General features: G+C 39.4%; 1 protein-coding gene across 2 annotated transcripts in view; it reads right to left on the minus strand.

Moving 5' to 3' along the window:
• Nucleotides 1-241: 241 nt before the first annotated feature.
• The window catches only part of RBM44 (RNA binding motif protein 44), a 32,574-nt gene continuing 27,811 nt past the window's right edge, over nucleotides 242-5,004 (minus strand). For both annotated transcript variants that reach the window (XM_077757534.1, XM_077757525.1), the window contains exon 15: nucleotides 242-790. The gene's annotated coding sequence lies outside the window, so the exon portion shown is untranslated. The remainder of the gene's footprint in view (nucleotides 791-5,004) is intronic.

A 5,004-nucleotide genomic window follows, 5' to 3' on the forward strand; every position in this document is an offset into this window, starting at 1 on the left:
AACCCAGTATATTACTTTGAAAAAGTAACCAAATATATATGTTATCAGATAAGGCATAAAATTAGGTTTGGAAAATTGTTGCAATTTACACTTTGACCACTAACAGAATTTACTACAAAACACAGATGAGCACTTTGGTGACTTCTTAAGTGCTTTACCAAGTGCATGTGGGCTCACTCTTCCTCATGAAAACAGGAAAAATACATCTGAACGTTTTACATTAAAGTCAGAAACACATTCAATGGATCACAGCATTAATTTAATTACCGTGGAAGCTTAAAAACAGACACATTCTATACAGTTACAAATTCAAATTCAGTTTACTTAACTGTTATCCTGTGGCCCACTAGGAGTCTTAAACTAAAAACTGGAACTAAGAATTTCAGGCAAAGTATATTTTTCATGTATGGAAACCGTTTAATGGACTCTGAAACAATAAATCTTCTCATGGTCACTGTTTTAAAAAACAGTGATTTAACAAAGGTTTTTAAACAAAGGTTTTTAAAATAGACATGACCATTTTTTCTAATCCAAAATATGAAGCTTGAAGTCTCTAACAAGTTGGAATATAAAGTTTATAAACATTAAAATTTTGTTTTTAATATAGAGAAAACCTTAATATTGTAAAACAACAGCTGCTAGATTTTAAGAGTAGGCCACAATGTCGATTATTACCACACAGCGAAACCCACTTACTGAGCCCACTTAATCACATCATCTTGCCACTACTGTGGTGTTTTCCTAAGTGCTGTAGAACATTCTTTGTAGGAGGGAACTCCTGCTTTCCAATCTATAGAGATGAAGAAAAGAAGGGAGAAATCAACAATAAAGCACACGGATTGCGCCAAACCCAACACGGCTGAGCAGCAGACAGTAGCCCTCCCCTGGTCTGCGGTCTCCCTTCCCGAGGCTCCATCGTCGGTGGGCAGGGGCGGCCAAGCACGCTGCAGCAGCAGACGGTCTTCCTTCTGAAGCACTGTCAGGAGGGCAGGGGTGGCCCAACGCTCCATCCCAGTGCCTGCGCCACTCCCTCCCTCCGTCTCATCACGTGGGCACTGTACCATCTCCTCATCACAAGAAAGCTAGGCTACGTACAACGTGAGCTAATTTGAGAGGACCACATTCATATAACCTTTATTATACTACATTATAACTGTTTTATTAGTAGACTGTTGTTAATCTGACTGTGCCGAATTTGCAGATTAAACTTTATCACTGGTCTGTAGAAATAGAAGAAACAGTGTATCGGGAGGGCCTGGCTGGTACTGAGGTCTGAGGCATCCACCGGGGATCTGGGCAAGTGCTCCTTGCAGATAAGGGGGGGCCACTGTCGTTATGTGTCAGTACACTCTAGTGCTAAATCAATTACTGTCATTAAATTCACTTACCATAAATATGAATATCAAAACCACGCATTTACCATTAAATTCTATCATCACTAAACTCTACTACTCTATCAAAGCAGAAATAGGCCACCGGATATTACACACACAGAGAACTATTCAGACTGTTTAACAGAGGAAACCAGATTGTTCTTGTAGAGATGTGGCAATGTCTTGAACAGATCACTTAAGTGAGAGGCTACATCTATTCACTATGAAGCACCTCAGCTAGTGTCATAAAGGTAGAGTTGCAAACCGGCTTAGTAACGAACACCTACTACATGAAAATGATTACATGTCCAGTATAACAAAGATATCTTCCTCTATGACAAAGGTCTGGCAGGCTTGCCTGCAGTCCAAAATAAAATACCTGGGTTCCCTAAGCTTGGGGTTCTTCCTGTAATGTAACTCACTGTATGTGCAGCATCACCGGGCCCTCCTTGAGTTGCTTTATGAGAACTGAGGCTCCAAGAACTAGGCAAGAAAATCATATTCTGGCTACTGCTATTGCTGTGGGAAAAAACTCTTTTGTCTCTATCCCAGGAAGCTCATGTCTTTTACCAGCATTAATGAAATTGTGGCAAGTTGTTAGTTTCCAAGTACAATAAAATCTCAAGATCCTGGGATTTCCCATGAAGAAGAAAAGATTTGACATTCTACTTCTCGTTTGTTCAGAATTTTATCACATATGAGTGGTGAATTTTATCAACTGCTTCTGCCTTTACTGAAATAACAATTTTTCTCCATTGTTCTATTCAGAGAGTGAATTACACTGATTTCCAAATGTTAAATGGACCATTCCTGGAATGAGGTCAGTTTGGCCATAAACTATTATTCTTTCTACAAATTGTTGGAGTTGGTCTGCTAATATTGTTAAAATAATTTTTGCATCTGTGTTCATGAGGTTGATCTGTAATTTTCCATTCTTCTAACGTCATTGGTCTGGTTTTGGTGTCATGACTATACTCATTTCTCTAGAAAACTTAACACTAATATCCCTTCTTCCTGAAATGTTTGAGGAATTTATTAATATAGCCATCTGAGCCTGGATTTTATTTTGTGGGAAGAGTTTTATTTATTTAATAAATATAGAATGAGTGAGATTTTCGGTATCTTCTACAGTCTGTTTTTGTTAAGGCTGAATTGTCCTAGGAAGTTGCTTGTTTCATCAAAAATTTGTATTAGAGTCGTTTGCAGTGTCCTCTCACCTTTCCAACGACTGTAGGATCTGCAGTGATACTTTCTTCCTGAAAACTATTCTTTTTTTTTTTAATAAAAATTTTTTTACAATTTATTTTTGAGAAAGAGAGACAGACCACGAGTGGGAGAGGAGCAGAGAGAGAGGGAGGCACAGAATCTGAAACAGGCCCCAGTCAGCACAGAGCCCGACGCAGGGCTCGAACCCACGAACCGAGAGATCACGACCTGAGCCGAAGTCAGACACTCAATCGACTGAGCCCCCAGGCGCCCCTGTTATTTCTTTAAGTATTGTATCTACCCATTAATGTTTTCCTCTTATTCTGGGGCTTGTGTGTTAGATCTTTTCATTCTCTTCCATTTGTTTTTTGTATTCTTTAAAAAGATTATTTTTTTAATAGTTTGTGTATTTTTGAGAGAGAGACAGCATGAGTGGGGGAGGGGCATTGAGAGCAGGAGACACAGAATCTGAAACAGGCTCCAGGCTCTGAGCTGTCAGCACAGAGCCTGACTTGCAGCTTGAACCCATGAACCGAGAGATCATGACCTGAGCTGAAGTCGGACACTCAACCGACTGAGCCCCTGCCCAGGCGCCCCTGAAAACTATTCTTTACCTAATTTGTGTCTTTTCACTTTTTTGCTTTGTCGGCTTCATCAGGGGTTTATCAACTTTATTATATTTCTTCAAGAATCTTTTGGCTTTGTTAATCCTTCTTATTGTATATTTGTTCTTATTTCAGTAGTTTCCCCATTTCTTGTACTTCTTTTGGATAATTTTTTTTCTTCTAAGTTGAGTTATATACTCTGCTCATTAATTTTGTTTCACTTTTATGACGTAGGAACTTAAGGCTATCCACATCAGTCTACAAAGCTCTAACAGCTTCCCTCAAGTTTTAATGTGGAGGGTTTTATTATCATTCTTTAACTGAAACCCACCTTCTAGTTTTCGTTACGTGATTTCTTTGTTCACTCACTGTTTAGACATTTATTTCCAAACGCGAATTTCCTATTTATCTTTCCATTGCTGATGTCTGGTATTCTGAATTGTAGCCAGAAAGCACATTCTTTCTCAGTCCCTGGTATGTACTGGGACTTACTTTATGGTCTAGAACATAGCCATGCCGTGTAAACATTTCAGAAGCCCTAGAGACCTGACTTTGCAATTATCAGGTGCGTTACATTCTACATAATGTCGAATAGGTCAGCTTGGTTACTTGGATTATTCAAATCTTCTATACCATTACTCACATTTTTGCTTCGTCTATCAGAGAGGTATTTTAAAATCTCCCATTGTAGTTGTAAACTTGCCAATTTCTCCTGATAGTTCTGGAAATATTTGCTTTATATGGTTCAAGGTGTTTTACTAGATGCATACAAATTTCAAACTGTTACTTATTGCTGGTAAATTAAATATTTCTTCAGTAATTTTACTGAAATTAACCATATGGTCCAGAGCCTATTTTGTCTAACGTTACTATAGGGTGGTTCTTTTTCCCATCCGTTTATCTTCTGATATCCTGTTTTTAAGATGTGTTTCTAGAGATACTATACAGTTGGTTTTTATGTTTCAATGTCTATCTTTGAGAGAGAGAAAGAGAGAGCGAGCGTGAGCAAGCATGAGTGGGGGAGGGGCAGAGAGAGAGGGAGACACAGAATCTGAAGCAGCTCCAGGCTCTGAGTTGTCAGCAGAGAGCCTGACACGGGGCTCGAACTCATGAACTATGAGATCATGACCTGAGCCAGAGTTGGACAGCCAACTGACTGAGCCCCCCAAGTGCCCCTTGGAGAAATGTCTACTCAAATCCTTTGCCCATTTAAAAATATGTCTTTTTAAACTTACTGTTAAGTTATAGATGTTCTTTACAAATTCTAAACATTGACCCTTATCAGGTAAATGATCTACAAATACTTTCTCTCATTTTGTGGGTTGCCTCTGTTGAGAGTATCCTTAGATACACGTTTTTAATTTCGATGAAGTCTAACTTATCTGTCTTTTCATACCCAAGAAATCACTGCCAAGTCCAGTGTCATGAAGCTTTTCCCCTCTTTTCTTCCAAGAGTTTTATAGTTTCAGCTCATATGCTTAGGCCTTTGATCCACTTTGCATTAGTTTTTTTACACGGTGTAAGGTAAGACGCCAATTTCTTTCTGTGTATGCTTCTAAAAATTGTTCTTTTAGTAATGACACCACGGATTACAACATGTGTCCGCTATTTATCAAAGTCTGGTATAACTGGTACGCGTGTAAGAGGGGACTTAACGCACCAGGACGGGGACCGCTGTCCTTTGGAGGATGTGCTCGCAGGGCTGGCCCCTGGCCAGTGGTGCCAGAGGCGGGAACAGTGGCTCACAGTACCGGAACTGTAAAAACAATGTGCTTTATGTTCTGAGAGTCTGGAACTTTGGTATGTGTGAGGCAGAGAAT

Source organism: Crocuta crocuta, unplaced genomic scaffold (genome assembly GCF_008692635.1).
Source record: "Crocuta crocuta isolate KB4526 unplaced genomic scaffold, BGI_CrCroc_1.0 scaffold290, whole genome shotgun sequence".
Lineage (NCBI taxonomy): Eukaryota > Metazoa > Chordata > Mammalia > Carnivora > Hyaenidae > Crocuta > Crocuta crocuta.